General features: G+C 49.3%; 1 protein-coding gene across 2 annotated transcripts in view; it reads left to right on the plus strand.

Annotated features, from left to right (window-relative positions):
* Nucleotides 1-22,017, plus strand: part of ATXN10 (ataxin 10) — a 166,333-nt gene that overhangs the window by 74,737 nt on the left and 69,579 nt on the right. The gene's annotated exons all lie outside the window — the stretch shown is intronic.

The following is a 22,017-nucleotide window of genomic DNA, read 5'->3' on the forward strand; positions in this document are numbered from 1 at the left end:
GTAAGATGATTTCTGAGGGTGTTTCATATGTATATGGCTTCCTTTAGAATGTGATATTTAGGATTTCGAATATGGACACTTTTCTGGAATGAAAGTTTGCTTAGAAGGTAGTTGGAGATGCTAGGTATGTGCATATATCCCACAGATATGCATAACGTGTCATATTTGTTTATATCAGGGTTTGTATTTTTATAGCGTTGCTTTGTATGTGTCCTCCGTGTGTTTGAGTCCGTCTCTTTTCTTATAAAGTATCAATGTTTGTCCAGAGCCTGGGCATTTGAACACATTCTTACTATCACGTAGGAAACAGTCAATAAAAACAGATTTAAAATTTAAATCTAGCATTTAAAATGCTAGAAATTTTGAAACACACAGTAGATATGTAATAAACGGTAGTTATGGGCCATTATGTTAGTAATAAAAAAAAAAAAAACCCTTAAATCTGTGACCAGCATTTCTGGATGATTGCATCGTAAGCATTTCTTTTAGATATTTTGAAACTGATACAGTATTTAAGTATTAAGTCTTTGGAAACTCAATAAACTGCCCCTGGAAACCTCTTTTGTGCTGAATGGCTTAGGTGGAACTACACTGATACATGAAAAGATGAGAGAAAAGATGGCAGGAGAATTGGACCACAGGCTTCACACTGAATTAGCCTGCCTATATTTCACTGGAATTTTCTCCGGGTGGCACTTGTTTTGCCTGATGAAATATATCAGATGTATGTGTGACAGATCTATTTTTTCCACGATGGCTGCAAACACATACCTGGAATTTGACTCTGCCACTCTCCCATCAAGGATTAGCATTTACTTCCCCATTCTCTTCAGTTTGATGACTAAAGCCCCGTGGCTCCTTTGAAGAATAATATATGGTGGGAGTGATCTTCCACCATTTCTGATACAGCCGTTGACTGGTCTTGGAGATTCTGTTTCTAGCCTCTTAAAAGCCAGTCACCGTGTAAGATGTGCAGATTGCCTGCGATCACTGTGCCGTGATTTTGCCAAGTCTGCCTGGAGAAGCCCTGGAGGATGAACTGTACTGAGGAGAGTGAAGGAGACTAGTCAGGGAACGCCAAGGCAGCAGACGTGGGATCAAGAAACCATCTTGGAAGGTTTTTGGGTAGTTGCTCAGATCCTTGGTTCCAAGCTCAGTTCCCTAGTTGCACGGCAGAGGCCACATGAATTGGAGACAGCCTGCCTCACAGAGCCCTTTCTGAATTTGTGACCCACGGCGTTGTGGGAAGAAGTGAAAAATTGGGGGGAAAAAAACAAACACCAAGTTGTGTGGGTTCTGGTTCTGTTAATGTCCCTGTGTGCTACCATTGGACTGGTCCTCCCGCAGATAATACTTGTAAACTCTGGACAAAAGACAGCCGTGTGAACATAATCAAATTTGACACTAAACCGGCAGGTTTGGGAATTGAATTGCCACTTGGAAGAAGGGAGCAGCCCCGTGTGTGCTGTGCAGGACAATTATTAGAACTCTGAAAGAAAATCTGTACTCCCTTCACCTTAAAGATGAAGTGGACAGTTTGGAGTAACCACAGCCGTTGGAAAGTGAAGGAGGGACTCCCGGGTGGGAGAAAGCAAGCCCCGGATTCTGGGCACCAGCTGCCTGAGTCCATGCCGATGCCTGAATCGCACATGCGGGGCAGGCTCCAGGCAGCTGAGCCAGGGATGAAACGATTGTACTGAGATTTGAGCTGCCGTGCCAGAGTTTACAGTTTAACTCCAACCAAGATCATTGCTTGCTGAAACAAAAATATTCAGCATTTTCTAGAGGAATAAAATAGAAACCAGAGTTTCCGTGGCCTAGCATTCGCAATGTCCAGGATACAGTCCACGCTTACTGTAAGCACAAGAAAGTATGCCCCGTTTTCCAAGAGAAAAAAGATGGCCAACAGAAACTTCAGGGACACAGACATTGGGTTTAGCAGACAGAGATTTTAAAGCAATTGTAACTATGCTCAAGGATGTAAAGGAAAATATACTTCTAATGAATGAAAAGATAGTGTAACTCAACAGAGAAATAGAAACTAAAAAAATAAAAATAAAAGTAAAAGGGCCAAATGGAAAATCTAGAACTGAAAAACACAGTATCCAAAATACAATTTGAAAATTTTACTGAATGAGCTTGACAACTCCAGAGAGGTGACAGAGGAAAGAGTTGGTGTGCTTGGAGATAGAACCATAGAAGTCATCCAGTCTGAAGAACAGAGAAAAGGTTGACAAGAAAACGGTCATCTGACGTCTCAATTCTGTGTGTTGTGCATCGTTGATCGTCGGAATCATTTCTACAGGATGTGGCACGGAACCAGATGCCAGATAGCTAGCTCAGATGTGCATCTAGCATCTCGACTCCTCCCCACTTTCAAGCAGGTATGAGTGAAAGACTACTAATCCCCTCCCCACCCTGGAAAGTTACTGGCCCGATTTTTGTGAGAGAAAGGCGATGGAGAATAAAAAACACTTGGCCTTTTTGATGACCAAGACTGCCTTTCTTGAGGAGCACAAAAGAGGTGGCTTTTCTTGTGTTTATTCTTTTGTTGCTGATTTGGATAGGCTTCTTATAGGAACAAAATGTAGTAACCCTTAAAAGGCTTGTGAAATAACTCACTCAAGTCAGGATCAGGTTGCACCGTAAGTAAATCTGGAGTGTGCCCAAGTGCTGCTGTGGAGAGGTCATCGTGGCTCACAGGAAGTCGGTGGTATGTTCCTTCACGTGTGTGATTGCTAATAGCCCTCCTGGTTTCTGAGCAAACATTCTCGAAGGAATGAGAAAGGTCATTCTCTGAGTAGAAGAATGCCCCTGTTGCCCCTGCTTTCTTACTGTGCCAACAAAGTGCCTTCCCTGAACCCATTCCTTCTGGGATTTGTTTCTCCTTCCGAAGAATCTGCCACGGCGTCACAGTCCTAGAAGCTTCTTCATTCTTGCAGTCAAATCCTGGTTCTCGCTGGCTGTTAGACATTGACCTTGGTCATTGTTGCCTCCAGGGAAAGCAATCACACGCATTAAAGATAACTTTAGTCGTGCGGTGTTAGAGAGACAGAGGATTATGCGGCGTAGTGGGTCTCTATCACCGGGCTCTTGCTTCCACCCAGATTTGGGCCCAAAGGGAAATTTGGCTCTGTCTCTGCTCTAACTCTGTTTGAATTAGGGGGATTTTGTGCCACCTAATCTGATTTGGTTCATTCTTCACCCAGAGGAAGGGACTGATACCCTGTTGAGTGTTTCTTATGTCCCAGCGCGGTGCAGAGTGAATTACATGTCTTATCAACTTGGATATTTGTATCAGCCCCGAAAAGCAGGCTCTGTTAACCACGTTTTAGGAGAGGCCACCAGGGTGGTGAGTTGCCCGATCCAGAGTAGTATTTAGATTTGTCTGACTCTGAGCTCCTGGGCCTGTACCATCATGCCTGCCTCTCATTTAAGAGCGTTCCGGGGTTTGCAAGGAGAGGTTTACAACAGGCTTCCTTCCTGATGGACCTCAGACCGAAGGTGCCGGCGGCTGGTGAGTCTGCATCTACTAGGCCAGCCGGGCCCCTCGTGCCCAGTCTCGGCTCAAGTCTGGCACTCCCGGGGACTCACATCTCTGTCTCTGATTCATCTACTCGTCAAATGTGAATGTTCCCGGCTGTGGGGACCCTTTGTTGGATGAAACAGACGGGTATCTCTTCTGTGAAGCTTCCACTCGAGAAGCATCTAGGGCCTAATTATCCTTGCCTCTTTGAACTAGGATCCCAAAATGATTGACAGATTTTCCTAGATCTTTGTGCACTGCCTGGTTGCTTGGAGGTCTGATCAGAAGCCGTTTAAGCCACCTGGGTCTCTGTGCTTGTCCGCGTAAGTTCATTCTTTGCACTGAATGTGGTGGCCCCCGCCTGGATGGCACCCTTTACGGTTGTGGGGCCCTTTCTCTGTTATAAAGATCCTTTTATCTACATTAGTTTAGTGGAGGCTTCAGATGCCTCTGTGGAAAAGGCTAAAAAGACACCATCATCATTTTCTAAATGAGGAAACCAAGGCTCAGAGAGACTGTGATTTCATTCAGTTAGCATTTTTCGAATAGAAACTCCTGCTGCGCGCTCTGGAGGAGACTGAGTCACCTTCGTAGGGAGGTCTGCGTGGCACCGGTACCTCTGACAAAAGCCCCTGTGGCCCCCCCCTCCCGTCCGCGAGGAGCAGGTGAGGTGTGGTCCTGTGGGCGGGCTGTGCCAGCTAGCAGTCCCTCTGTCTCTCAAGGGCAGGAGCCGACTGCACCATCCTGACAGGAAGGTTGACAGTCCCCCTTTGCATTTGTGTCTCCGGGCTCTGGGTGGGACGGTCCAGTGTGCCTGGCCTTGGATGGAAGTTTATTTCCCCAGGCCTCCCCTGGGTCTTGAACTCTTAGTTCGCTGCCCGTGATGGGTCGTGGTGTTTCTTGAATTGTAAAAGGGTTGCTAGACTCCCTTTTTCCCAGGTCGTGGTAGGGAGCTGTTCACGAACACTTGGTGACTTCTGTTCTTACCTTGTTTTCTGTGCTCGACAAAACATAGTATCTCCTCGCTGCGTCTCTAGTGATTGGTTTACTTTTAAACCTTTGTGGACCTGAAATGGAGATTCTGTTTTGGTTTCTATTGTAAGAAGCACATGGGTATCAATGCCGTAAACATGAAGAAAGCATTCTTTGGCTGCCTCTTTGTTAGCCGAAGGAATGCGTGGTTTACTTTTTTTCTTCCCTGTTCTCTCCTTCACTATTGTCAGAAATGCTCTAAGGGAATTCTTCGTGAGAAAAAAAAAAAAAAAAAAAACAAACCCGGTTGCTGGTTTTTTCCATACAGCTAAGTGCGTGTTTTCAAAGCGGATCAGCAAATGAACTAGTTTGTCTGCCTTCATTTCCCCCCAAAGAGGTTGTGTCAACTACACCGGGCCCTCTGCAGTTTGGGTTATTTGGTCCATCCTGCCAAAAGGTTTGTGGAAATGCTGCTCAGTCCCTCTTTCTCCTCCTCCCTGATAGAAAAGATTCCCAGCATTCACACATATGTTGGATCCCATGTGTTCAGACATATGCACACAGAAAGCCTTCATCACAGCCCTGGCTTCATTTTAAAAATAAGCCTCCAGCGCACGGAAGAGTCCAGCACGTGAAGACCGTGCGCCGGGTGGCCAGCTCTGAGTCCCGGGCCCGAACTATCTGCTACGGAGGTAGGTGTCATCTAGACACGTGGAAGACCTCTGTGCTCTGTTTTTGACGAAGGAAGTTCTGCCCGTTGTGTTACCCTCAACATCTAAATTGTGCCTCCCACACAGCAGGCATTCGGGAAGTGCTCGCGCGGGGATTTATGGTCAGCGTCTCCACACACCGAACACGGTTTTAGGTTCTGGAAATAGAAAGCAAGTAAGACATGACCCTCCTCCTCAAGGAGTGTGTATTTTACCGTAAAACGTCCTTATTCTGTTTGCAAACAGAGACATGTAGTGAGAATAAAACCGCTTTTCCACGTGAAAATCAGAGTTCCTCTAGATTTGGGGTTCTGTAATTATTTTTGAAAGTCTTTTATGTTTGTCACGTATTTGAATATATTCTAACTTACTGTAACATGACTTATTTTGATTTGACTTACCCAGATCTGAATTTTAGACTATAAGAACATCTGCAAAGTGTAACATTCGCAAGGAGTTAAACGATATTTTTTTAACCCCAAATTTAGCTTTATAGATCCCAGTGTACTTTTTTCGTTAAAAAAAGTTTTAGACTAAACTTAACACTTGTTAAGCGATCATAACATGATTGTTTTTCGCTGCTTTTTTTTCTGGAGGGGGACTGGTACCTTCAGCTTTTAGCATCTAGATGTGACGGGTCAAGAGCAGGCCAGCTGTTCAACCCTTTTTTATGATTTCTTTCTATTTGACATGTTCTCAACCAGCATATTTGCCTATCAGATCATGAACCCGAAATAATCAGTTGCTATTTCCTAATCCTTTTTTTTAGGTTTGTTTATTTTTGAGAGAGTGTGAGCAGGGGAGGGGCAGAGAGAGGGGGAGACGGAGGATCCGAGGCAGGCTCCAGGCTCTGTCTGAGCTGTCCGCACAGAGCCTGACGCGGGGCTCGAACCCACGAACCGTGAGATCACGACCTGAGCCGAAGTCGGACGCTTCACCGACTGAGCCCCCCAGGGGCCCCCAGTCATTTTAGTGAGGCCGTTGCTCTTGGGGAAGGTCAGTACTTGCTTTGTGCTGCGTCCCTACTGCTGGCTTGTCGGTTCCCCGGGGAGTTGATGGGAGCGCAGGGAAGGGAATGCCCGACGAGTGTGGGGGGTCCTCCGTGCTGCTGTATGGTGGGCCCTGTGTCCTCATGCAGGACCAGCGCCTGCGTTCTCGGCCTGTGGGTTCTTTACCCAGGTGACCGTAGCTTGGCCGTCAGTACCCAAGGTCACAGGTGCCTTCTCTGGTCACTGCAGGGAAGGCTTTCCACCCACGCTCACCTCTGGAGCCCATACCTACTCCTCTTTACCCCGACTTTATCCTGGACTCATGCCCTCCGTTTCTGTATGTAAACGTGTTACTGGCTGTGGATTCTGGCACACGTGTCCGTATGCAGGTGGCTGTCATTTATGGCTCCAGTGTAACACACACATGTAAACTGACCCCTGGCAGTTCATGCAGCGTCACTCACTTTTACCTTGGCAAAGCCTGGTTCCTTCCCAGTCATCTCACCATGCCCCCCCCCCCCCCCAAAACCAGTGTCCTTTCATGAGATTGCTGTCTCCAGGTCTTCTCGGCTGGTAATATTGTAATCTGCACGCTTTGCCACGTACGTAGTTTTCCATTTTTACGGAAATCTTCCACCCGTACCTCCGTGCCTGACTACTTGGGGGATTTCAGGTAGCCTGGTGCAGACATCCCGGCAGTGGGTTCTCCTGCCCGTGGCTCCTCTGTCTTTGCGTGCTTCGTCACATTTGGGTCCACGAGTAGATGTGATACTCATACAGCAAGCTGAGAATAGTACAGAGAACCCACGCGGAACCTCGTGGTTAGACACCCCAGATCTGCCTCGTAGTTTTACCGTCTCTTAGCTGTGTAGGCTTGGACAAGTGATTTAACCTCTCTGAGCCTCAGCTCCATCGCGTGTAAAACACCTGCCTGTGTGGCTGGAGGGATGAAGTGAGATCGCGTGCGGGAAGTGGCTGACAGCATGTGTGTGGCCTCTCCCCGCCGCTCCCCTCCCGTCCCACTGTAACTGAGAGGCTCCGCTTCAGTCAGTGTCTCCCAGTGCCTGTATTTAAATGGAAATTTATGGACAGCACCTCACGGGTATTTACACAGTTTAAAGTAACCCTCACATACCGTCTTCTGTGTTCAGCGCTTTTCTCATAGATGGGGCTTTTGGAAGGAAGTAAAATGGAGTAGACAAAACTTCCTTTAGGACGGGAATCCTTTTTTCCCCCGGTCACTTTGACCACACCTGCTCTCTGAGTTGAATTTCTCTTTTGTTATTGCCTAGGAAAGAACCGAAGGGTTTTCTCTGTGGGTCCCTGAATCCGTTCTAGCTCACTTCTGAGAGCGTGTTAAGGAACTTTCACATTACAGGGACCTGGCCTGTCTGGGTGAGCCTGTGTCTGTCCTCTGTCAGAAACAAGTTGCCCAGAATCGCAGTTTATTGATTTGAAGATTGAATGTATAGGCAAGATCCGGCTTGCTTCGAATTCCTCTTCTTTGTAATGTAATCCTAGTTCAAGAAATATGTCAAAATTCATAAATCAAGCTGTCACCGTTAGTTTCCTGAACCCACAGTTCCTGTTACAGTAGGTGAAATTAAAATTCCTACCTAGAGGACACATACCGTGGCTCTGCTTCGTGCAGCTGTAAATTTTTTCTTTTTAAAGACCCACAACCCCTTTTTGTGTCTTGTCACGGAGCGATCAGCTTGTTCTTTCGGAGAAAAGAGGTAAATGATTTAAAAGGAGGAATCATACTAAAGATGTAAATAAAATGTATCAGCCTGCTGGTGGCTGTTGTTTCACTCCTGCACATGAACCAGGCCCCAGGCCTGGGCTTTCTCGAGCATGCGGCCTCCTCGGCCCTCTTCCCCACCGACCTGTAAGCTCCTTGAAGGCAGCACGCACCCTGTCCGGTGAACCCCTGCCACAGCTCCTGGTGTGCAACACAAGGAGCCCGTGAATCATGGATCGGTGCCCCCCTGTGCTGGTCACTCAGAGTTTGGAGGAGTTAAGTTACTCGCTGGGAGCGATAGCAGGCTACATTCTGCCTCCAGAACCAAACTCTGCCGGCTGGCCTCTACTGTTCTGCACCTACCAGAAAAAGACGTTTGAGGCTTGTCGCTTGAAACCTTTGACCAGCTTGGTGAGAATCCTTAGAGCAGGCACGTTTTACAGAGCAGCGCATGGGGAGCTGGCGGTGGAGTCGTTCTGGACAGTGGTCATGTTCCTTGGTTCTGGCCGAACCGTTTTCTTTGTTGTCTGAAGTGCCCCAGGAGTACGTGACTTCTTGGAGGTTAGCGTAGAGACCTATGTTCCTGGGACGTGCATATTCGGAGAAGCACGATTGATCCATCTCCTACGTACCGAAAGGAAATCATTGGGCAAGTATTTGTCTGTGGTGACTCAGCAGTTTGTAAAAGCCTGGAATCCGATTTTCTTAACTGCCACTCCGTTTTCTTTACTGTGCCCTCTGATCAGTTTCTAGACAACAGGGATTTTAAACGGATTCATGTTTCACGGTAAAAACAATTATTTCACAGTATCCATAACAAGAAATAGCTGAGACTAGCCACGTAAACCGAGACAAGTACCGTGTTCCTGGGTGGAAATGTGGGGATATTGTAAAGACACTGTTTGGTACTGTTTTTACACTGCTTTATCTGTTTATTGGTAGGCCAATTATATCCCCACTAAAGGGGAAAAAAAATCCCAGAATTTTGACAAAAAAATGTGAAAAGAATTAGAGAATTATTTTAGCAATATTAAGATATACTTAAAAAAATATTTTTTTAATGTTTATTTTGCCTGAGCAGGGGAGGGGCAGAGAGAGAAAGGGAGACACAGAATCCAAAGCAGGCTTCGGGCTCCCAACTGTCAACACAGAGCCCGACGCAGGGCTCGAACCCACGAACCGCGAGATCATGACCTGAGCCGAAGTCGGACACTCAACCGACTGAGCCACCCAGGTGCCCCCAAAATAAACATACTTTGCAGCTAAAATAATCAACAATGTCCAGAGCTTATAGGTTGGTGGAACAGAGCATGTACTTTGGAAGCAGACCCCGAGAGGGGAGAAGGCCCCATGTGACCAGAGAGGAGAGGGAGCTTGTTAACTATTTGAAAAAGGCTAAGCTTACCTGGAGGAAACACTAAGACAAAATTGTGTCGATTAAGGAATAAAGCGTTAAGGATAGAAATCACGGGAATCTGGAACAGCACATAATTAACTTGTCAGAATAACCAGGGATATTTTATGGAGCAGGAATAATGAAGATTAGCATAGATAGGACTGTAAATAAGGGAGGAACTCGGGCGTGGACTCCTGTCTGAGTTGGGCTAGATAGATAGTACGTGGCTGATCGTGAGCAAATTATTCATCCTGTCTGTGACTCAGTTTACTCAACCCAAAATGGAGTCATGGCAAAGGGTGGCTGTGAGGGTTAGATAATCCGTTTAGGACATGTCATAAGCCTTTAGTCAAGGCCAGCTGTATTTGTGTTACCAACTTTTCCATAATTGGAAATGTTTAAGTAAATTACGGTAATGTGATACGCAGCCATTAAAAATCATGTTTTCAGAGAACATTTATTCTCTTGAAACAGTCAGTGCTCAGGATAACATGCTCGGTGGGAATTCAATACTGTATCTGAGGAGCCACGCGTTCATGTGTATCTGTGTTGTAAGCGTACTTTAGAGGCACGAATACATACACGCATAACAAATGGATCCCGCACAGATAGACTACAGCTGTCTCTGGTTGGTAAAGTTAGGGTGGGTTTCATTTTTTTCCTGTATACTTGTTCGTAGTCTTACAGTGAATGTGAATTTCTTTCCTAATAACGAGAAGGTGCTATTCAAAAAGGAAAGGGATGCATGTCTAGAGTTCCTGATAAGAGAATATACTTCGTTCGTTGGTGACTGAAATAGTTCTTCATTCTACTATCCACGGTAGGGACGGCATCTTGACCCCCACTCCCTGGCCGAGGTCTGGGGGCTTTAACAGTTACAATTTCAATTATATTTTTAATTGAAAGATTCTAACAAGCAAAACGTTAGCATACAACGTGGATATTTTGCTAACGAATAATAGTGGGGCTGGAGGTGGTAGGTGTGTGTGTGTGTGTGTGTGTGTGTGTGTGTGTGTGAGAAAGTGTGAGTGTGAGGGGGAGTGAGAGAGAGAGAAGAAAATATAAATATAAAGATGATTCTTCTAGTGTGTTAAACTTCTTTTTTTTCCCCCCTTGAAAGGAATAGGAATTTGAATTTACCCTTTATTGTCAGGTGTTCTGTTTTGGGTACGTTAGCATCTGCTGAATGCTCAAGTATCCAAGCTTGCTAGCACATACCCCAACCTAGTGTGGATCTGAGTACTTTGACAGTGTGAAATCTCTTTGTATCTCCCCAGGCTCTCCTTCGTCGAGAAAAGCGCTCTTTCAAATATTGGAGAGTCTCCCATTTTTTTCAAAGGCTAGAGTGGAACTGTCTGTCACGCATCTAACACAGTTTTGATCCTTACCATATTTTGCTTTTTCTTTTTTTTCTTCCCCCCCTGGCAGCCACCAAAAAGAGGATCAAAGCCACGTTCCTATAATGGCCTTGTTTTTGTCAGCGCTTGAAGTCACGATCGGACTGCGCCCTCCACCCCTTTTTAAAAGCCTGTCGCTTGTCTTGTCCCGATAGAATTTAATTTCATACCCATTACATTCTAGTGGACCAGGAATGATATTTAGTCCCAAGCTGTGGATTTTAGTTTGAATTTAAATCTGCTGCTGTGTTGCAGTCAAGAGTGAAGTCGGGAATAATCCTGAGTTCCCAAGTACGAGCGAACATGCTGTCTGGCGTAGGGGCAAGAGCTTTTAGTTCAGCTCAACAAATACGTGCCTGCCATATGCTGTGTACCAGCCAGCACTCCAGACACTGGGAGTGCAGAAACGGATTTGGCCTGGTGCTCACCCCCAAGGAATGCACAGTGTAAAGGGGGAGACAGGTGTAAAAACAGACCGTTCCAGTAGAGTAAGTGGTGTGCGAAAAGTATTCCGACCGAGTAGGAGAAATGCTGTAAAGGCTTCGTACAAGTGGCTCACCTTGGAGCTTCCTGAAGGGCCTCCAGGATCTCGGCCTTCAGGGAAGAATTAGGAGCCACGGGGCAGGTGGAGGAAAGGCTTGGCTTTGGGGGCAGGTGGGTGGGACCCCCTGCCTTGGGCCTTTGCTGGGACCTGAGGGGTGGGGGGTGGGGGTGTAGAGGTGACAGAGCGGCGGGCCGTGGGGTTCTGTGGGCCACGCCGACGGGCCCTGAACCCCGCTGGAGGAATTGTATGTCCTCGTAAATTTATTGAAATATCTTTCAGCTCTGAAAATGGTTTTGGGTCTCCTTCACACCCACATATTCCTTCTTTGTGTTCTCTGTATGTGTTTTATCTTTTGCCGAACTTCTTCCCTCTTTCACATTGTGTTATTTCTAGCCCTTGGGGTAGAATTTTCTCATTTGTCACCCTCCTTCCCCAACTCCTCTCCCCTCCTCTTCCTTCCGTCTCCCTCCCTGTGGTTTGCCCGCAGGGATTTCTCGTGGTCCCCTGGGTCGCGCACTTGTTCACAGAGGAGTCTGCTTCTGTTTCCCGTCTCCTAGGGCCCTCGAGGGTCCACAGATCCCACGTCTCGCCGGTTTCTGTGGTGTTAACTTCTTGACCAGGGGTTCCAGTGGCACACCAGCAGTGTGGACCCTGCACCTCCCTGTGGAAGTGGCCCCATCCCGCCCCGACCAGATCCCCGGGCAAACTACAAGCCTCATTAAATGAGCAGACAGGGTTTTCAGCCTGTGGTGGGGCCTCATTCTGCGCTGGGGGTTTTCATTCCTGGTCACTGCCCTCTGAGGGCCACTTGCCTCAGTCAGACTGACTGAGCCCCCCGGGGGCCGGCCCCAGTGGTGATAACATTCTGACTGCCTTCTCCGAGTGCCTCCTGTGTGGACTCGAGTGCGGCGGTCTATACGCGTGCTTTATCTCATCCCGTCCAATTCCACAGCCGTGTTCGCCGAGTCGGTCTGCCTCTCCAGGCTCAGCGTGGTGGGGTAGGCCCGGCTCCCGACAGCGTCGATCTCAGTGCTGGCTCAGTTCCCCGAAGCTCTCGGAGCAGGGCCTCGGCCTGTCTCGGGCCGGCCCGTGAGCAGGCCGCCCCCGCGAATGGGAGCCGAGAGAGGGAAAAAGCTAAGGTCCTTTTCCGCCTGAGCTGCGTGTAGATGGTCGCTGTCGCCCCCCCCCCCCCCAACCTACTGGCTCTCTCTTGGGTGCAGGGCCTGGGAAAGAGGACCCTCTGGTCCCTGCTCGTCAGGTTAGCCCTCTAAGCGTTCCAGGTCAGCTTCGGGAATTCTCGTGCCTGTATGGAGCTGCCGGTATCCGCGAAGAGCCGCCTCTCACCTGGGCAAGGAGGGGCCCTGGTTCTCAGGACGCCTCTGTCTTCCCTCTGTGTTTCATCATGCTCGGTGTCCCACTATTAACCCTTTGCTTCTCGTAGCTCACATTTGTGTTAAAAGGCAAAGGCGCCTTGGAGGGGAAACACTTGAGAGCCGCCTCGGTCTCCCGCGTATCTGTGCGACGCATTGCCGTCTTTCCCCTGATGGTGAGGACAGCCCACGCTTAGCTTCTGTGGTCTGTCACGATGGTCTGTGCCAATAGACGATGGTCTGTTATTTAATGGTAATAACTTGGACACCTACATTTTCTTTTGGAGAAAAGTCATTAGTTGCCTTGGCCGCTTACTTCAATTGGAAAAATAAAATTTTAAGCCCTGTTCAGGACCCTGGAAAATAAGTTACTTCTAAAATGAGAAACAGCAGCAGTGACAGTATTAGGAGCAAGTGTGGTGCCCGCTGGGCCAGAGACGCCTCGTCAGCCCCTTACAACTGTCTGTGCATTTATCCTCGTGATGTTTCCTGGAGTAGGGTATATCATCATCCCTGCCTCACAGATTTGTAAACGGAGGCCTACCGGGGTTCCCGAACTTTTGCAGGGTCACACGTAACGAGTCAGCAGGAGAGCCACGTAAGAATCCGGGCAGCCCGGCTTCAGACCCAGGCTCTGGAGCCGGCCACCCCGCCTCCCAGCTGCCCGCTCTCCTATCCGTGTTTGGCCTAGACTCATTTTTGGCTGGGTGTCTGGGATGGTTGTCCGCTGGGGACATTGTGAGCCGAAGACATGATTCTTCCAGTTTCTCTTGTGGCCCCGGAGTCGGTTTCTGTGAATGCACACAGAAGCCCCAGTATCAATCTTTCAGTGCAAGAGTCAGTTTTTTGTGAATTAAGTTTAAAATAGGATTGTCTTTGCTCACCCAGACGATTTTTAAGCTTTGAAAGACTGACATTTCAAAAAAGAGGTCTTGATTAAAGAAACTTTTATCTGCTAATACATAGTACACACACACACACACACACACACACACACACACACCCAGGCAAAGAGAATGTGTGTTGTTTAATCATTTAAAGAAAAATCCAACTATTAGCATTAAAAGAAAATAGCTAAGCAGCATCTATGATGAGCTTCTTAAAAGGTCTTTCCAGTTTTTGTTTGATGTTACCTGAGGAGGCCCTCGGGCACGGGGGCCGCTCTCCGAGAAGGGCAGGAGACCGAGTGGAGGGGCCTCACCCAAAGCTTCCTTGTGTGTGTGGTGGGGAGTGATTGTCCTTTTCAGGTTGAAGTGTTTGTATTATTGTACATCTTACGTTACAAATCCTTCCCCAAGCCGCACTTAGCTCATGTTACTCTTGGACATTTGAATAATTGCTTTAGCGTGAGACTCATTTCTGGGTGTGATGTAGTGAGAGTGTTGAATTTACCCACTGGAGAAATCCAGCGGGAAACTTTCAAAGTAAGTCCTTTCCGCGACAGAGTTGGGGCCCGAGGGCTGCCGGAGCTGAAGTTCTGTGTGTTTAATCCCACGGGGACGGTGCGTGACCGTGGAGGAGGAGGGAGCCAGGGTGAGGACTGTAACTAAGAGGACAGACACAGTTTGAGATGTTTTCCGAAGCAGATCACACCCTCCTCCTCCTCTCTGGGGCGAGGAGTGACTCTGGGTCTGCACCTGCAGCTCCAGAACGGACAGCCTGGGGGCTGGGGGTGTGGAGGAGGAGGGCCGGGAAGTCTGAGCCGGGAGGTGGGCGGCGGGGGTGTTGACAGGAAGAATCCGACTGGCAGGCCTCTGGGAGCTGAGGGAAGGGCGTGTCTCCCGCCTGCTGGAATTTCAGCCCTGGCAACTCTGGGGCTACATCCTCCTCCCTCCCCTAACCAAAAACAAAGCAAAACAAAAAAATATCTCAGCGCTTCAGTGCAGCGAGGGGCAGTACCAGCTGCCCTGCTAAACGGCGGGCACGGGCGGCCGCGCGGAGGTGCGCCCTCCAGCCGCCCCGAGCCCTGGCCCATCCCTGGGGTCCCCGAGGGATGCGCCGCAAAAGGGAGGAGTGGACGTTTCATTCGGCGCTTGGAGAAGGAGATGGGTCCGTTCTGGACTCCGCTCAAGACAGATTTGTTTCTCATCTCGAAAAATCATTTCTAGCAGTTTTAGAAGAAACCTTAGCGCAGCACTGGTAAATACGGAGAGGACAAAACGTGTTCTTTTCCACATACACAGAGGACTCGGGGAGTTTCGTGGATACTAACCTTATGGGTCAAATTGTTTTGGAATTTTAGTTACCAAAGTTTTGACTCAAATTCTCAGTTGGCATTTCATTTGCCTTTCAGTGTTCTCCGCCTTCTGGGTAGTTTTTCTAAACCATTCAGCTTGGCTTTATCAGGAAGTTAAGCACTGATAACGCTTTCCCCGTATCTGACGTAGTCACTAAAGTGGCATTTATTAGACTTCTGTGTACACTGTTTATTGGTTTTATTTCAGTTTGCAAAAGAGGAAACACAGAGTTCAGCTTTTGTGCGGAGATGCACAGACTCAGATTACAGTTAACGCTCCCAAGTTGGGATGGCCGAGAGTGACTCGGCCCTGTCGCCGGAACGTGGCCGCAGGAAGGCTCGTGCAGCGGTCGGGGGCCCCGGTGCCGCTTCCACGGACCCTCAGCCCTGTCACCCTGTGCTCCCAGGCTCCCAGCTGTCTCCCCCTGCCCTCCCCTGGGAAGTCGGTCTGTGGCCTCCCTGGTAGTGCTGTTGTCAGGAGCGGGGGAGCGCGGACCGTCATCGGTGCCTCCGTGTGGCGCCACGGGCTTTCTGGCCATTTTGGATCCGTGTACAAGCTCGGTGGGTGAAACGACAGATCCGTGGCTTGAGATTCACCTGCTGTAGTGTCGTACCTCATTGTTTCTGGTTCAGAACTTTAGATTCAAGTGACTGGTTTTGAAAAACCGAAGGTGTCCGTGGACCATCACACCTGACTGCAAGATTGCCTCTGATGTGTGCCTGTCCACGGCTTCGGGGATTCTTCGTCAGCGCGGTGTTTTGCGCGGACGGTTATCTTTAAGATGTTGTTTTAGGTTGCCAGGCGTTAATTGAAGCGCACACTGGCCTGTGTGCCTGCGCATGCACGCATGCCTACACGCTCAGCAGAGCGCCAGGAGCTGTGATTTAAAGTGGAATTGATAGAGCAGTGTGTAATGTGTTATATTTAGGCAGGCTCCTCGTACAGCTTCATGTGACATCTCGTTTGTTAAAAGCCTGAGGCATCAGTAATCTTTATAGCAAGAATTCTAGTGCTGTGTTATGCATTCCAGGCTCACTGTCTCTTCTGCCCACTAAATATATGGCTTTTATGGACTTATAAATCATGACAGTAGGATTCGTACATACCCAAAAACGAAGGGATTAAATCTTTACAGGGTTACCAAGATTTAATGTAATTTAGACATTATTCTTACTTAGAAGTAACGTTTTTATCTAAAGGCAGCATATCTCATATCTTTGAAGGGAATCCGAAAAACATAGTGCCAGAGAAACGAATATTTGTTAAGAGTGTACCGTGTGCCAAACGTTGTGCTCAAGTGCCAGGGAGGAAGGACGGGAGAGAGGTGGTCCTAGCCCTGGAGGGACATGCACCTAGAGGAGGGTGCCGGAAAGGAAAAGATTACCGTGCTGTCTGAGAAGTACTGTCTTCATGATAGACGTAAGAGGCCGGTACTGCGTGGTTGGGGACAGACGGGCAGGGCGGAGAAGTCCCCGTTCTTCTCGTGGCTCCCAACCTTGAAGGAGGAAGGGCTTCCCGAGGGCGTTGACGCTGCACAAACTTTCGGGATAAGTGTTTAATGATGTTGTCAGCAGACGCCGGGTTCACCTAACTGTTCATAAATTTTTCCCTCCCTCCGTCTCTCTCCTTCTTGGAAGCTAAGGAAGACAGAGTGGTGGGTAGAACAGTTAGTCGTGGCTTCCCTCTCTCTCTCTCTCTCTCTCTCTCTCTCTCTCCCTCTCCCTCTCCCTCTCCCTCTCCCTCCCTCTCATTCAGGCACCAAAAAATGCACAGATTTTTAATGAATGATTCGGTAAGCGTTGACAAACGTATACACCCGTGTAACTGTCACCCCAGTCAACGTGGACAGGACGTTTTCATCACCTCAGAATGTTCTGCCATGTCGAGGCTGGCTTCTGGGTGCCAGTACGGCATCGTGCCCCAAGTAAGGAATGGGGAGCAGGCCGGAGTCCTGGGCTGCATTCTTCTCCTGCGGGGACATAGACTCGTGCTAAGCGTCCACTTTTCCTTTATTTACACCTCACTGCGAGCAGTGGCCCACCTCTGGCGTCCTGGCACACGCCGGGGCCCAGTTCAGGGCCCCCGGAGCAGTAGTCTTTCCCGTCTCCTGATGATGTTCTGGACCCTCAGCATGAGCTTTTAGGTAGATTTCTTGTAGGCCAGGTCCCCCTGGGAACGTGTCTTCGTTAGAGTCGTCCGCACTATACTCAGCACGTGTAGGGTTTACTCAGACATCGGGGACGGTTGTTCTAATTCTTCCCTTCAGCTCAGCAAGCACCTACTGAGTGTCTGCCCTGTGCCAGACTCTGTTCAACTCTGGGTTCCAAGACCCAGTCGGGTGCAATTTCATTCTTGAGTAGCTTATGATCCAGGGTGGGGTGGAGGCGGTTAAACGGACAGGTGTCCTAGCGAAGGGGGGGGTAAGCATCAAGAGTTGGGGCATCAGTGGAAGCTTCCCCGGAATAACAGCGGTAGTAAAAGGAGTTGCCCCTTGGTTACCGAGTGCTTGCTAAGTGCCAGGCAGGTCTCGGTACTCAGCTCTTAACTCATTTGTGTTTCCTGATGCTGTTTTTCCCATTTTGCAGATGACAGCAAACAACACTGAGGGCCAGAGAAGTTAAGTATCTGTGCCCAGGACCACACAGCTGTTAAGAGACATGAGTAAGAGAGACTTTGTTATTTAGGCTGCTTGGATTGGGGGGGGGGTGGTGGTGGGGTGTATTTGTTCCCACAGGACAGATTAACCTATCCCAGCTGGTGTGAGGGTCAGTATGGAAGGGACTGGGACAGGAGGACTCCCCCATCCCATCCTGGGAAAGAGAAGGCAGTTAGACTTTGGCCACGGGCATCTGGAGTGGAGGGAGGCCTGATTGGGGCATGAAGAGAAGACAGGAAATGAAGGGACCTGACAGGAAGAAGCCCAGAGAGGCAGGGCTGCTGGGGACATGGCTCTTGGTGGACCAGCTGCGGGGAGAAGTGAGCTAGCGGCTCGTAGAGGCCTGACCGTGGCCAGGACCGCCTCGGCAGTTTGAGCTGCCGTTGAAGTTACCGTCTAGAATATGGCGGGGCTTCTCCTCACTCCTGGGCACCTGCGTGAGTGCTCCGGCCGCTCTTAGGGCGAACGAATGAAGATTTCCAAATACGACTGTTCTCGAACCGTGAAACTCCTCCAAGCTCTTGCTTACTGGCGTATCTATCTGCTTTTTCATTCCCTTCTCCCCTTTATAGGAAGGTTGGAAAAGCAGTAATTGATGAAATTGTACTATAAGAGGTATAAACTCCTTTTAAAAGTGAAAGTTAACTGTGGTGCAGGCTTGTGATACAGTTTGTGCTAGGAAACATCTTTTTCCTTTTTATGGAACTTGCAAATGCAGTGAATAAGACGTTTTATACAAGCCTTTTATCATCGACTTCTTCCCTGCTCTTTTGCATAGTCATTATTAGTAATTACACAAAAATCTGTTCTAAGCTACACCCCAGGGAATGGCAGAAGTTGGTTGCTCGTCTAAATGGTCTCTAATTAAAGTTGAAAAAAATTAGGTTGTCGTGGAGGTATTTTTCAAATGTTGGCTAAAACAGAGGAGGCTGGTTTAAGAGCAGTGGGGTTGAAATGGTACTTAAATGGATTAAAGTTTAATTTGTTTTTTTAAAAAACCACATCTGTCTGGGATGTTGTAGGTGCGGTACTAATTTTCAGCAGGTGAATGGACCAGGTGAGCCTTTGCCTTCTGACTCCCAGGGATTTCTGATCCTTAATTTCTTATTTAAACCTATGTTTTTACTTTGCTGTATGGTTTAAATGAGCTGAACAACGAAAATCAGTCATCAAAATGATATTGTACTCATAACAATTACAGAAATAGAGGCTTGAAGTTATTGGCGGGGGGGGATGTAAATTAATTCCTTCTGTCTGTGCTGGCTTTGGTCATGGCATTTCTGAAGCTGCTTTTGTAACCCTTTCCCCCTCGGATGTCTCCCTTGACTGGTCTGTATTTCTTGAGGGGCAGTTACCTACTAGCGTGTGTGTGTGCGTGTGCGTGTGCATCCGGCCTGATGGAGGGCCTGGCTCAGAATAGGCCCTCACACCTTCATGGATGCCTCTCCCCTGCCAACCAGAGGGGTGACTGTTTCTTACTTACGTTCGCAATAATAGGTGACGGATAAAGCAGACCATTCCAGTCAGGTGCGGGATCCTTTGACTACTATATCTTCTTCGCTTAATATTGTTGATCGTACACACACTTGGTGACATCTTTGAATGTGTGTCTGAACTGTATTGTTCTTTAGTAAAATGGTGTTCTCACCCTGACTGGCTCGACTGTAATCAGATATGTACCCTTGAACTTGCTGGGCCTTCCTGGATGTACACCCCACGCCCACCCCCGCAGTCCTGCCCGACTGGGTCTGGTCCAGGCTCTTTCTAGCTGCTCTCACGCAGCCGGGGAAGAGCTGAGCCAGAGTGTGTATTGTGAGGATACGGTGAGGACAAGGAACCGTAGGGCAGGGGCTGAAGGGCCTCTCTGACCTCAGGGGGCTCTGAAGCCATGAGAAGCCACAGCTGCCCCCTGCCCCCTCGGACGCCACCTAGCCGCACCTTCTAACTCCTCACGCATCCTGCCGCTCGCTGCCAGACGCGGTCCCCATGTCTCGGTCCCAGATCCTGAGTGGGAATGGTTGCATGGCTTCTCTTGGCTCAGTTTCCATCCTTGTCGTAGGTCCCTGACCCACTCAAGAGTTGTGGCCCCTGGACCCAAACAGAGGCCTCCCCTGGGGCCTTGTCCGAAACGCAAAATCTGCACCTCAGACCTGTCGAATGAGAGCCCGCACGTGAACAAGATCCCCGGCTGGTTTGAGTGTCCAGTAAATTTCAGAAGCGCTCGTGCGGGTCGTGGCCGCTCTCGCACCAAGTAAACAGGGTGTCGTGACCTGCAGCAGGAGGTCGTGATTGTAGCACGCTAGTGTAGAAGGAAGTCTGGAAGGTGACCCCCTGCCTGTGGCCAGCCCTCCCTGTCCCCCCCTGACCTGGTAACCCTCAGCGGCAGGGGCCGGTTGACGCCGGACAGAATATCCTGGAGGGGGCTGGAAGATGGCGGGAGAGCATTTGCAAGCCGGAGAAAGTTCCGCACAGGAGTGAGGTGGCGGGATGGGCCTCTTGTGTCCCCCGGAGGACAAGAGGTAACCGGCTGGAAAAGAGCTTTTCTTTTGGAGGGCTCCCGAGAGAGAGGGCGGCAACAGAGGTCTGGTCAGGATTATAGGAGGCCTTTGAGTATCAGCCGAGGAATTTGGACCTCATGCCTCGTGTCCACTTTGCTCCGACACGTCGGCGGCCCTGCTGCCTGCCCTTCGCTCCCGCCCAGAGCCTCGTGTACTTTTCTGTCTGCCGGATTCTTGCTCCCTCATTCCTTCAGGTTTGGGCTCATCTTATCAGAGGCCTTCCTACCCCTCCTCCCTTGAAATTGTAGCCCCCCCGCCCCCAACCCCCTCCTCCCCTGTTCCTTTGGCACTCGCCGCTCTTTCCTCTGGCGTATTTCCTGCCATCTGTCATTCTGTGCATTTATGGGCTGTGTTTTGTATTTGTCTGCTCCCCACCCCCACTTCGTTCCTTGATTGTAAGGGCAGGGAGGATGGGCAGGGACCCTGCGACCCAGGATGTGGGGGCAGGGAGGGCGGGCGGGGACCCGGTTTCCCTTTGCTGCTCCGGTGCCTAGAACGGCACCAGACGTAAGTGGCCTCCGTGTGCAGACCGACAAAATGGGGAAGTGTTTGTAAGGAGTCTCGCGGGGCATGAGATGCCCATCGTGTTGGGTCTTTGACCACTTTTTGCTCCCACCGTGTTTCCCAGGCTCCCCTTGCTTCTTTTCTCAAGCTGCACAGTGTCATTGGAGACCTATTGGAATACCTGTGTCGTGAACTCTGCCCCCGAACGTGTCCGTGTCCACCCAGCTTCCTTGAGCCTTCCCAGTGGTGGCCTTTGCACTTACCTTTGATTCCAGGCACTAGAATCTCTTCCTCCAGTCCTCAGATGACCCATATCGCTCTCGCTTTGTGTAATCCTGAAGCACGTGAACCTGACCTCCGAAGCTGGCCACGTTTCCAAATCAAAATGGTCTGCACCGCGTCCTCTTTCCCTTTCCCCTTCCACGTGAGGACGGCCAAGTTCACACCCCCTGCCCCATCCCTACCAGCACCTTCGCCTGCTGCTGCTAGAGTTGTGGATCAGTCCCTCTCAGCCGGCGGGCACCATGTTGGGGCACGAGCTGGCAGTTGGCAGAAGGGCTTCTCGCACATACCGCGTCCACGGCGGCTCTGCCCTCCTCCGTGTGTCCTTGAGGGTCTGAGCTCCCAGAAGGCATCAGCTTTGCCTCTGGCTAACCCGGTTCGTTTTGCCCGGCTCTCCAGGCTTCACGGGCTGACTCACTCTTATCCTCCTGTCTTTCACCAGGGGTGGTTCTGTTGACTTTTCCCCCATTGTCCTTTGTGGGTAGATTTAAGCTAAGACACAAGCTAAGATAGGGTTTTTTTTCTCGTTTTTGGTATCAAATCCTTTCATGCTTTGGTGAAGAGCCACAAAATAGTCTCTTAAGCAACCAAAGAATTTACCCAAAACTGTGTTCAAATGAGACTCCCCGGATGGAACAAACAACAAAACTCCAAAACCACACACATATTTAGTAAAGCTGTGTCGTTCTTGAAATTCACAGATACGTCCGCTCCTCACCTACTCTGGGTCAGAGTCAAACAACGAGAATGGCAGCCCCTTGTATGAGTGGATCGGCGACTAGGGAAATTCCTGTCCGTGTTAAACTTCACTGGGCTTTGACCGGGATGAGCCTCGCATCCTTAGTTCATGCTGTTCGCTTACCGGTTAATTCTCTCAACAGCCATTGTTTCCAGTAATCCTGGTTTTTTGCAGTGTAAATGACCACCTGATAAATTCTCTTTTTTTCTGGATGATAAAAACCCTTTCAGGAAATGTAGAGTCAGTGCTGATAGGGAAGCAACGTGAGGTCGAGTAGAAAGAGCGTGGGGGTCAGGAGATTACCTTCCCGCCCGCCCCCGGGGCGCCCCAGGAGCGCTGCCTCTCAGAACAGCAGCGGGAGACCTGTTTGCCTTAGTGCCGGGGTGACAGAGCAGC

This window comes from Lynx rufus, unplaced genomic scaffold, assembly GCF_022079265.1.
Source record: "Lynx rufus isolate CCGP_SWC_20201006 ecotype Redwood Valley unplaced genomic scaffold, mLynRuf1.p SCAF_7, whole genome shotgun sequence".
Classification (NCBI taxonomy): Eukaryota; Metazoa; Chordata; class Mammalia; order Carnivora; family Felidae; genus Lynx; species Lynx rufus.